The sequence below is a fragment of the Erinaceus europaeus genome, chromosome 2 (assembly GCF_950295315.1).
Source record: "Erinaceus europaeus chromosome 2, mEriEur2.1, whole genome shotgun sequence".
NCBI classification, from domain to species: Eukaryota; Metazoa; Chordata; class Mammalia; order Eulipotyphla; family Erinaceidae; genus Erinaceus; species Erinaceus europaeus.
The window spans coordinates 116,304,360-116,317,438 of NC_080163.1; the positions used below are offsets into that span (position 1 = coordinate 116,304,360).

The 13,079-nt window shown below is 37.7% G+C and overlaps 1 non-coding gene across 1 annotated transcript; it reads right to left on the minus strand.

Moving 5' to 3' along the window:
- Positions 1-10,616: 10,616 nt before the first annotated feature.
- LOC132537082 (U1 spliceosomal RNA) lies at positions 10,617-10,780 on the minus strand. The gene has a single exon (XR_009548572.1). It is a non-coding gene; the product is annotated as a U1 spliceosomal RNA (small nuclear RNA).
- Between the last annotated feature and the right edge of the window lie 2,299 nt (positions 10,781-13,079).

Sequence of the window (13,079 nt, forward strand, 5' to 3'; positions counted from 1 at the left end):
AAACTCTCAGAAAGCTAGAAGTGGACCTACCCTATGACCCTGTAATTCCTCTCCTGGGGATATATCCTAAGGAACCAAACACACCCACCCCAGAAGATTTTTGTATACCTATGTTCATAGCAGCACAATTTGTAATCACCAAAATCTGGAAGCCACCCAGGTGTTCAACAGCAGATGAATGGCTGAGTATATTGTGGTCTATATACATAATGGAATACTACTAAGCTATTAAAAATAGTGAATTCATCTTTACCTCATCTTGGATGGAGCTTGAATGAATTTTGTTAAGTGAGATCAGCCAGAAAGAGAAGGAAGATATTTTATAGAAAAAATTTTGAAAAATATGAACAGAAAGGAAAACACAACTTAGACTGGGGTTAGTATATTGCACCAAAGTAAAAGACTCTGGGGTGGTGGTGGAGGGTGGGGTTCAGGTCCTGGTAGACAGAGAAGGACCTACTGAGGTTTGAATTGTTACATGGAAAACTGAGAAATGTTACACACGTATATACTATTTTTTTTATTTTACTGTTGACTGAAATCCATTAATTTCCCAATAAGGAAATTAAAATCATAAAAAATAATGAATTATCAATCATACAGAGAAATAATTTTTCCTGAAAGAAAAATTCATTAGCAGAGTATGCATTCTTTATTGGTGAATACATTTTTCAGACAATTAAATGATACTTTTACTAGAAACAGTGAAACAGAATCATTTTTGAACTAACTTCCATGGCTGTGAGGTGCTGGATTGTGATCTCTCAAAATTTTTATGCTGAAGCTCTAATCCTTGCAGGACCTCAGGACATAACCTTATTCAAAAACAGGGTCATTGGAGAGACAAGACACATTAAGATGAAATTCTACTGAAGTTTTCCAATTTTACTCTGTTAGAAAGGAAACTTTGTCTCAGAGACTCACACAGAGAAAACAAATAGTACGTAAAGTCCGAAGCAGAGACTGGAATCATTGTGTACAAACTACAATAGTACAGATTACCAGCAAATTCCTCAGCTGAGAGACCTAGGCAAGTTCCTCTAGGTAGCCTCATAAGGATGCAACTGGTGAACACTTTGATCTAGGAGTAAAAATAGCCTCCAAAATACCAAGACACTCAATGTCTATTGTTTAAATAATTGAACATTAGAAATCATAATTACACTAGGAAAATATATGATTTTGGATCAAGTGATCAATTTTCTCCCTATCAGTGGGGATAAAAAAATCTACCACACAAGAACAAAACTCAGCAGTTCACTGTAAAATACGTGACAGATTATTTCAGTTCTCCCTGGACAATTGAATGATAGTGGTGCTAAAGATTTACAGATGCTAGCAACTGGGTAGCATATGATCAGAAATAATTATCAACATGTTTTTCTCATATGCTGTCTCCATTAAAATGCAATTTGTCAAATTGGGAATCTCTAATGCCTTCAATTATGTTCCATTCCAAAGTTGTTGTTTTTTGTTCTTGTTGACATCACATTCCCTCTTGCCTTGTCAATAGCAACAAAATTCATTTTATTGTCAAATGATCCCAGAGAAAACTACCAGTTATCTATTGAAGACACAAACTATATATTTGTGGTCTGAATTTAAACTTCACAATTAGTATTGGTCCTATTTAATGTGGCTGTAAACAGGCAACATTAAAAGAAAAATCTCTTTCTTTCTCTGGATATTCAAAATTGAATCAGCCTTTCAATTGAATCAGCCTTTTGATAATTGCATTGCTCTAAAAAGCTGTGGACACTTTGTTGCAGGAATTAATCATCTTCCTAAAAGAATCTACTCCATATTTACGTACTGTAACTCAATATAGCTTAAAAGAGGATAGAACTGGAACTGTGAAGATGAATGTCTGCAGGTCTCAGAGTTCCCTCACTATGGGAGTGATACACAAATGACTCTAATGCTAAGAAAGATGGGTAGTGAATAGAAACATCTTGGATACTGCTGAAAGATCCTAAGTTAACAGAGACCCACTAAGCCGAGCTTCTCCATCAATCTGCCATAAGTTTGTGGTACCCAGAGAGAATGGCACAGTAGAAAAGGTGAAGGGGGGAAGATTCACAGGTGAACTGATGGGAGAAGGATCCTGTGGAGGTTAGAGCACAGTATAGCATCTTTCCACTTTCCAAAGGCAATGTGGCTGTAGTTTTCTACTACTGATTTTTAAAATACTTACCTCTGAGGGCTGACAAAAATAGCTCACTTGGATAGTGTGCCGCTTTGCCTTGCATGAAACCCAAGTTCAAGTCTGACCCTCATTGAAGGAAGCTTCGGAGCTGTATTCTCTATCCCTATCTATCTATCTATTTATCTATCTATCTATCATCTATCAAACTATCTATCTAATCTCTCTTCCTCTTCATCGCTCCCTCTCCCTCTATCTTTCTGCCTGTCTCTTTAAAATGAATAAATATATAATATATATGTGAACAAATAAATGTAAAATTACCTGTGAGGGGGTTGAGTTAACGTGTTACCATGCACAAAAACCTGAGTTCAAGCCCTGGGTCCTTGACCACAGGAGGAAGCTTCACAGGTGGTAAAATAGTGCTGCAGATGTGTCTCCTCTCTCCATTCTGTGCCTCAAACAATTAGCAGAGTGTCAGATTCATAGTGTGTGCTCAGTAAATATATACTAGAGGGATGAGTTATGAAACACCACTCTTGAAGTAGAATTGTGTATATTTACCCGGATATAATCTTCTCTACATGGAAGGTAATATCACTTGGTTTTTAAAAGTACGTTTTACTGTCCAGAAGGATTAAAGAGTTTATCTTGCAAAAATCCAGAGTCACAGACAAGTTCTTGGCCTTACTGCAGGCAGACAAGGTATCTATAATTCCTTCATTTTCTCCTTTGTACAGGGCTTCAGTGTGAGACTGTTTTTCAAATTAAGGAATCGATACAGAGACAGACCCAACCTCTATGAATTGCATTTTGTCAGAGAATTGGCCTGAGCAGGAATGCTGAACTCATTTAGAAAACTGGAAATTATACCATAATTGGGGCAAAATCTCCCCAGGGTTTGCGATAAATGAGCATCAAGGAGTTGGAGCTCTCCACATTTTGTCTTCCATGTTTCTAATCTCTAGCAGGATGATGAAACAGTTGTTTACTGCAGCTTGTCTGGGAGGAGGCACAAAGCCAAGACATTCCTTAGAAGTAAGTTATAATCTAGACTCGCTGATTTCCCTGACCTCCTGCTTTGTCAGTGTCTTGTTCACACCAAGCAGAAAATTTTCCTTGTTATGTAAGAGCAAACACCAACGTATCTTTATTTCAATATCGCTTATATAATTTAATAACTGGGTTTAAAACAGAGCTATTATATTTCCACAACCACTTAAGTAAAAAATCTAGAACATACTTCCTCTTCAAGAACCCACTTGTAAGTTTTTAAATCTAGTTTATTTCATTCTAAGTCCAAATACCTCAAGTTCAAAAAAAATTTAAAGATGTATTTTAGATAAGATGTAGCACAGAAATATTATTCCCTACTGGTTTTTTCTAAGTGGAGAGTCTCCTCTATTTATGAGTCATTTCAAGTACACCTGGCCCTGATGTCTGTGACACATTATTTTCTTTTCAGGGACAATGAACTCTAGTGGGGAACATTTTAACACTTTGCAAAATTCAGCTCACTTAATATAAAGGCTATGTGAAAGATAAGCTTTATTGTGAAGCATAGTGCTTTATAAAAAATCTATCTTATATGCCATGTATACTAAGTCAGTGGGAAATACCACTTTAGTTCAGTTAATACTAAGGTGTGTGTGTGTGTGTGTGTGTGTGTGTGTGTGTGTGTGTGTGTGTGTGTGTAAATCACTTCATTTCATTTTCTCAAAACCAAAAAAAAAGCAAGAAGAAGCTCTGAGTGGAAGCCAGCATCTCATATACATTGTGAACACAGGTGATTTTTCAAATTCTCTGCCTAAGTAACCAAAGGCATTTATTCTATTACTAATGCACTTTATAATGATGCACAATGGCTGGCTGAGAAGAACTGAACTGGTAATGAACTAAATAGCATAAACATATAATTACCTACACAAATATTGAGCATATATATTTAAAAAGCAATAATGTAGCCTGATAATTAGATGTGTTTCCCAAGCTGACTAGCAGTCATTCTTCATGATTATTAGGGAAGCATTCAGGTGGAAAGTGAGAGAAGAGGGAGTCATCACCAAGTATACACTCAGTAGCAGGTGCTAAGTTCACTGCATTTTTTTAAAACAACCTGAATCATATGTACCATTATTTCAACTGTAGGTGAGAAAAGTCTCCATATATATTATATTAGAAAAATTAGGTGCTAGGAGTGAACAAAAATACATTATCATAGACTGGAATTATTTTCTCCCATTGATCTAATTTTAATCTACAAAAATAAAATGCTGGGCCTGGGGAGGTAAGTATAATGGTTATGCATAAGAGTTCCAAGCTTTAGGTACCAATGGTTCCTAGGTATAATCCCCACCATTAACTAGAACTGAGTATTATTCTGATAAAAAATAATTTAAAAATAAGATGCTTAAGATGCAAGACTTTTTATACTCTATAGCTTAGAATGGTGTCTGTATAGTCATGTGAGAATGAAATGTGCAGTGCTTCACTAAATGCCAAATGTGTACACTGAAATGTGTATACTCACATTCTGAAAAGTCTTGTACTAGGTTTCTGTCCCAAAGATAAACCTCATGAGTTTGCCCAAAAGGTAAACACAGGATGTTCATTAGCACACCATTTACTGGAGTACTTTTTTTTTCTGAAAGAGTTCAATGTCCTCTGGAAAGGTAAGTTACATATAAAGCAGCAGAATTCGATGTGTAACAATTGTGACTGACTCCATAAACATCAACAATCTAGATAATGCCAAGAAGTTATTATGTACTGGTTTGTTTAAAAAGGATAGTTTCTGTAAGTCAAGAAGAGCATGGTAACACCTGGTAATACTTTACTAAAATATGCAAAATGATTATAGAAGCATGACCTGTCAACGCCCATGTTCAGTGGGGAAGCCATTACAGAAGCCAGACCTCCCACTTTCTGCACCCCCTAATGATCCTGGGTCCATACTTTCAGAGGGATAAAGAACAGGAAAGCTATCAAGGGAGGGGATTGGATATGAAACTCTGATGGTGGGAATTGTGTGGAGTTGTACCTCTCTTATCCTATGATCTTGTCAATATTTCCATTTATAAATAAAAAAGTAAACATGAAACATAGTTAAATACAGATGCAGAGCCTCAAGGTCATCAAAAATGCCGTATCTTCTTGCAAAGAAATAGATTATAAGGGAGTCAGGCGGTAGTGTAGTGGGTTAAGCGCACGTAGCGTGAAGCCCAAGGACCAGCGTAAGGATCCCGGTTCGAGACAAGTGGTGAAGCAGGTCTGCAGGTGTCTATCTTTCTCTCCCTCTCTCTGTCTTCCCCTCCTCTCTCCATTTCTTTCTGTCCTATGCAACAATGACATCAACAACAACAGCAATAATAACTACACAATAAAAACAAAAGGGCAACAAAATAGACAACAAAACAGGGCAACAAGAGGTAAAATAAATAAATAAATATAAAAATGAAAAATATTAAAAAAAAGAAATAGATTATAGGAGGGAAATTTTGAAATAATTGCATGATTGTCATTGAAACAACATGGGATATTATTTTACCTTTATATATTTATCTGTCTGTTTCTCTACCTCTCTCTATTATATCTTAAGAAAATCATCATTTTTTTTTCTTGTGATCCATTCAAAATCCCAGTGAGGTGACATCTCCTTTATTTTTCTCCCAAGTACAGTCACTGTCATTTCAATTGAAGTAGGTTGCTGAAACTTCCAAGAACTCATCAATACCACAGCACTTAGCATTGATCCAAGACAATATATATGCTTGGTCAAGTACATTGTGTGCCAACTCATATCCACAAAAATTGGAAAATTGGACACATGAGGAGATTTCTGAAACAGAAGTTACTCTACTTTTGTGCTGAGAGAAAAGCAAAACTAAGAATACACTGATGGCAAACTTTTAGATTCAAGAAAAATTCATCATCAGATTGGGTTTCTTGCTTTCTGGTTCTTTCATTCCTGGTAATGAAACATACCCTAGAGAAATGGTATTTCCTGAGAAAATACGGATTTCAAATTTAAATATAGAAAAATTTAATTTAATTTACTTTAATTTAGGCATGCCAGTAAATGGTTTTTATAAAATTCAGCATCTTTCTCATTTTATGAATTCATTTATCCATAGATACAATGATATGTAAATATAACCTAGAGTATTTTCATGAATCATCAGCATAGACTTAAAAGGAACAACTACTTAGAAATAGAACTGTGACTATGAAATCAGAGTTGTCATGTATTGAACTTACATTTAATGATTTTATGAACAGTGCAGTCAAACCTTATAACATCATGGAGGATTTCTGAGTTTGCTTCCTAGATTCATGGCATACATAACATTTCTTTATGTGATTGCAATGATTAATTTATACCATGAAAATTTAATATGACCTAATCATGGCAGAAAATTGATTGAAACTGTAGACTACATTTTTCTTACGAGTACACTTTTAGTAATTTACAAGTATTTTAGTGTGTAAAATATTTTTTATTTTACCAGTAGTTCAATAATTCCAGATACATTTTCCCCCTCTGGGGTTATCGCTGGGGAGGTGCCTTCACTAAGAATCTACTGCTCCTGGAGGCCATTTTTTTCCTTTTTTGTTGTCCTTGTTCTTATTATTGTTATCATTGTTGTTGTTGTTGGATAGGACAGAAAGAAATGTGCTGTGTTAAATTATTTCTATTTTTTTTAAAGTTTCTTTCTTTTTATTTTTTATCTTTGTTTTCCCTTTTGTTGCCCTTGTTGTTTAACATTGTGGTTATTATCATTATTGTTGTTGGATAGGACAGAGAGAAATGGAGAGAGGAGGGAAAGATAGATCGGGGGAGAGAAAGACAGACACCTACAGACCTGCTTCACAGCTTGTGAAGTGACTCCCCTGCAGGTGAGGAGCCGGGGGCACCAACCGGGATCCTTAAGCCTGTCCTTGTGCTTCGTGCCATGTGTGCTTAACCCGTTGTGCCACCAGCCAACTCCCCAAATTGTTCCTAATTTTATGAGAACTGATAATCTTTTATTTTTTCTTTAATTTTTTACTTATAAAATGGAAATGTTGACAAGACCATAGGATAAGAGGGGTACATTTCCACATAATGCCTACCCCTAGAGCTCCAGATCCAATCTGCTCCCTTGATATCTTCCCTGTTCTTTATCTCTCTGGGAGCGTGGACCCAGGATCATTGTGTGGTGTAGATGGTGGAAGGTCTGGATTCTGTAATTGCTTCTCCCCTGAACATGGGCTTTGGCAGATCAGTCCATACTCCCAGCCTGTCTCTCACTTTCCCTAGTGGGGCAGGGATCTGGGGAGGTGGGGCTCCAAGATGGTGGGATCCTCTGCCCAAGGAAGTCAGGTTGGCATCATGGTAGCGTCTGGAACCTGGTGGCTGAAAAAAAGTTATGATATAATGCAGAACAAATTGTTGACTAATCATGAACCTAAAGGCAAGAATATTGCAGTTGAAGATTTGGGGTCTTAGTTTTGGAAAAAGCTAGTAGGTCTATTTTAGGTATATACCAGAGTGCCCATGACTTTACTAGTTTTTGCCCGAGCCTGACAGCTAACATGCAGGTAGACACAATGTATTGTCTGGGGAGATAGTGTCATAGCTGAAAAAAAGACTAGAAAGCTGAATCAAGGTAGAGAGTAACTCCCAAATATGGGGAGAGTATATAAATATTGCTAACTATAAACCCCACCAGTTTGATCTGGTGCTCATATTCAGCACTGGAGCCTATGTAACCTCTGCATCCCTATAGGTCTGAGCTTGCATTCTGTGGTCATGGCGAGGAACATTCCAGGCTTCACTAATTTCAGGATGGCACAAAGAGAAGGAGGTGGTGACAAATAAGGGAAGCAGTATAGAGAAAGAAGAAGGAGAAAGAAAAGGTGAAGAAATTTTTTGTTTGTCTCCTTAAGTAGTTTTGCATCATGAAATCTAGTTAAGACATAATTAGCAAATCCAGTGTGAATGTATGGGCGCTTCTTTTTTTAATTTTAATTTTAATTTTTTGTACTTCTTTATCTACTTTACAAAAGCACAATACTGCTTTCTAGCATTGTTGAAGAGATATATGAAATAGAATAACCACAAGCATCTCTCTAGCATTCAGACTTTGTAAAAAGATTATAAATCATAACTCATATTCATAAATCTTGGGCAGTTGCAAGCATTCTGAAATCATAAATCATAGAAAAGAATTCTGGGTTAAGTGGATGTTATTAAAATAATTTCTCTAGTATCTCATGAATCTGTGGTTTCCTGGGTTGAGTGATTTGGCCATGAACATAAGTTAGTGACAGTTGGTGAGCACTGTAACACTGGGATTTTGGTCTCTGGATGGTATCTCTATTATTTTTTTAGCATCTTTTGTCTGTTCTTACACTCACTTAATGAGAAAATACAAAATGGGAAGTAGTAAGATGACTAAGAAGGATAGCACAGAGCCTGCATTTCTTCCAGTATTTAATCTGAGCAAGGGAATGTCACAGAGATTTAACTTTATGGGATTGTGAGCCTAGTTAGTCTTTAGAACTCTCTGGTGTCTGTGTGATGCTGGAGATGACATCTGCCAAAAAATTTCTGGAAGATAGAGAAATGTAAATTGAAGCCCTTCAGCCCGAGATGGAATTATAAGATGGAGCCCTGATGATGTATGTGTATCTCCAGCCCTGATGATGTATGTGTATCTTTCAATATAAGTGGAAAACTTTTGTCTCTGAGAAAAAAAAAAAAAGGCCCGTGTATATGGTGGCATGTGGAATTTACCCAGACAAGTGTGAACCTAGTTATAATTTATGTCATGGACTTCATAAGTAGATTGTCCAAAGGGCTCACACTTCACCTTGCTGTATATCTTCTGAGTCTGAAATTCAAAGGATTTGGAACACAAGAGAGATTCCTTGCAGTTGACATTTTTTTATTTTAATTAATTTATTTATAAAATGGAAACACTGACAAGACCATAGGATAAGAGAGGTACAATTCCCACCACCAGAGCTCCATATCCCATCAGTTCTCCTGATAGCTTGCTTATTCTTTAACCCTCTGGGAGCATGGACCCATAGTCATTATGGTTGCAGAAGGTGGAAGGTCTGGCTTCTGAAATTGCTTCCTGAATGAACATGGGCATTATTACCAAATCAATCCATACTCCCAGCCTGTCTCTCTTTCTCTAGTGGGGGGGGGGGGGGCTCAGAGGAAGCAGAGCTCCAGGATGCCTTGGTGGGGTCATCTGTCCAGGGTAGTCAGGTTGGTATCATGGTAGCATCTGTAACCTGGTGACTGAAAAAGAGTTAACATATAAACCCCGTTGATTTGATCTGGGGCCCATATTCAGCATAGCAGCATATGTAACCTCTACAGCCCTGTAGGCTCAAACTTGCATTCTGTGGTGATCAGTAGGAACATCCAGAGTTGCACCACTTTCAGGACCCATCTTCTTCACGTGGTAGAGTATGTTATACAACCTCCTTCGGAGAATGGAATATTCTCTACCATTGTTGATCCACATTGAGAGCAAGGTTCTATGGGGGCTCCCAAAGGGCTGCATTATGTTGTTCCTGATGGAGATGACCAGTAATAATGGAGATAGGGATCTACTTGATGTCTAGGCTCATCATGTCTGTGTGGGAATCTCAGGACCCCCCAACTAGGGCCCCAGCTGATGGGGTGGCCTGATAGTGACCAAAGAGTCGTCATTAAGTATGCCAGTCACTTGCCCTTATTCAGCTTTTGTAGTCCTTACTTTGATAAAGTTAACTTTGGAGTGACCGAGGGAACTGTATAATAGCAAGTAGGTGAGGAGATTATCTAGGTCTTAGTAGAAATTATTTCATTAGGTACTTTAAGGTGTCTTTTTAGTTCTTTCTACTTGCTTCATTTATTAACTCACTGCAAACTATTGTGCACTTTTGCTTTAATGTATATATTTTGCCCTAGTTTATGGATATATGTGTACATCTGCTATATCTCACGGGACCTGGTCTATATTTAGAAGTTGAGGTTTTATTAGGAAGTGGACTACCCAAAATGGAATTAGAGAATCCTATGAAAGGAAAGGTATCACCCGAGTTATGAGGCTAAAGGCCTGACATCTCTGGACACATTCTGAAGTGAAGCATGCCAAGGTGGTAATCACTGCATTAAATAGCTTGGGATCAGCAGGTGCAGTATCAGTTGGTATGAATTGAGAGGAACATGCTGGAAAGTGAGCTCCACCCTAGAGGTTCCAGGACTGGGGGAAATTTGGCCTTTATACAGGGAATGGGAGGTTCCTGCTATCTTAAGGTTTAAGAAGACAATAGATAGTTATTGCTATAGTCACACTATTTGACAACGGGGTTGACTTTGAAAACCCAAATTGTTAGTACTTGCTGTATCATACACAACATCACCATAATTTATGTCCTTTGATATTTGTTTTTTTTATTTTTTTATTTTTAGTTTTTTTATTTTATAAATCAGGGGAGAGCGCGAACGCAGCCCCCTACTACCACAAATTATGCAGTCAAGTTTCCCACATTTGGGGAAATCGCAGGGGTCAGCACATCTGGAGTGCAATGGATAAGCCTCGCCCTGGGAAAACCACCTTCGTGATCATGGTATCTCCCCTGCCAGGTAAGTATGTCCTTTGATATTTGTATGTAGTTGTCTCTTACAGGGTAATGCCACTGGTTGCTTCTGTTCTCCCTAGTCCAAGCTTTTAAGAGAGTTAACATTTCAAAGATTCAGCCTATGGTCTGTTCATTATAAAGTTTGAGACATTCAATCAATTTTCCCCTCTCATATTAATTAAATAGTGATTTATATGACTACAAGTTAATACGAGTGTGCATAAACACCATTCCCATCACCAAAAGACTGTGTCGCATCCCAGTCTCCACCCAGACAGTAAAGCTTAGCATCCACCCTCACCCTCCACCCAGAGATTTTTACTTTGTCGCACTATTCCAAATTCAGTCAAATCCTGATTTTTTGAGTTTACGTTTCTGTTCTTCTTTCTTAACTTCTGTTTATGAGTGGGTCATGCCATACTTGTATTTGTCTTTTTAATTTATCTCACTTAACATAATTTCTTCTAGCTCCATCCAAGATGGGTCAGAAAATGTGGGTTCATTGTTCTTAATAGCTGAATAGTATTCCATTGTGTATATATACCACAGCTTTCTCAGCCACTCATCTATTGTTGGGCACCTGGGTTGCTTCCAGAATTTAGCTATTGTGAATTGTGCTGCTATGAACATAGGTGTACACACATCATTTTGGCTGGGTGTTATGGAGTCCTTGGGGTATATCCCCAGGAGATGAATTACTGCATCATATGGAAGGTCCATGTCTAGTCTTCTGAGAGTTTTCCAGACTGCTCTCCACAGAGGCTGTACCAATTTACATTCCCACCAACAGTGCAGAAGGGTTTCTTTGTCCCCACAACCTCTTCAGCATTTGGATGATGTTGATTTACTTACATATATTGAACCAGCCTTGTATTCCTGGGATAAATCTCACTTGGTCATGATGAACAATCTTTTTGATATACTGCTGTATCTGGTTGGCCAGAATCTTGTTCAATATTTTAGCATCTATGTTCATCAGAGATATTCGTCTGTAGGTTTCCTTTTTTGTTGTGTTCCTATCTGCTTTTGTTGTCATGGTGAAGTCGGTTTCATAGAAGGTGGCAGGGAGTGTTCCTGTTTCTTCGATCTTTTGAAAGATCTTTAAAAGTATAGGTATTTACTGTTTCCTGAAGGTTTTGTAGAATTCCATTGTAAAGCCATCTAGTCCTGGACTTTTCTTTTGGGGAAGATTCTTAATAACTGTTTCAATTTCTATGTCTGTGAGTGGTGCATTTAGGTTTTTTAGTTTTTCCTGGATCAGTTTTAGAAGGGTATATGTTTGCAGGAATTCTTCCATTTCTCCTAAATTCTCTAGCTTGGTGGCATATAGTTGTTTGTAGGCAGTTGACTTTTAAGATAACAGGGAACATGGGCACCAGAGCTGAAGGTAGCCCTCAGACAAGTCCTCTGTCCAGCCCACCCCTTGATTTCAGTTTCATGAGACCCCCATGTGGTGAACACAGCCGTATCATGTGGACCTCACCTGCAGAACAGCAAGCATCTACACTTTGGTTCAAAGTTCCTAAATTTGAAACAGTCTGGCACACAACCATAAAAATATGATCATGATGCAAAAATACACAAATATAATTTATATTCACACTCAATGTAAATAATCTGAACTCCCCAATCTAAAGGCACCAAGTAGACTGATGGGTTAAAATTTAAAAAACAGCCTATATGCACCCATTTATGTTATAAAGACAAATATAGACTTAAAGGAATGAAAACTGGTTTTCTAAATTAATGGAAAACTTGAAAAGGTGGGAAAAATGATGTTATTATCAGATAAAATAGATGCCTAGCCAAAAACCAAACAAACAAGCAAACAAAACCAACATAAGACAAAGAGGGATATTATAGGATAACAAGGACAAGGGGATCAATACAACAGAAGATATAACAGCCACTAATAGATGTGAACACACTCTAGGACAACAGAGTAGTCCTGACTCATCCCTGTCATCTTCTGTGAATTATGTCACTATGTTGTGACAGAGCCTGTGAATAGAACTTTGGGGCTTGATTAGCATATGGCTGGTGTCAGGACTGGAATTAAGGACATACTAGGCGGGCAGTCTGTTCCTGTGCTCCCATCTTCTGGCTCCCTGCTTTCCTGCATGCTTGCAGTGCCCACAATGGTCGCTCCTCCCTGAACTTGTACACATGAAGCTAAAATCTGGTAATTAACTTATGGATTAACAGGCCCAATCTACTCTTATCTATGCCAATAATTTCCTATCTTGCTATGCCTAAAATATACTGTTCCATATTATTTTACCACCATGTAATAAACCTTTGATTGCCTTAA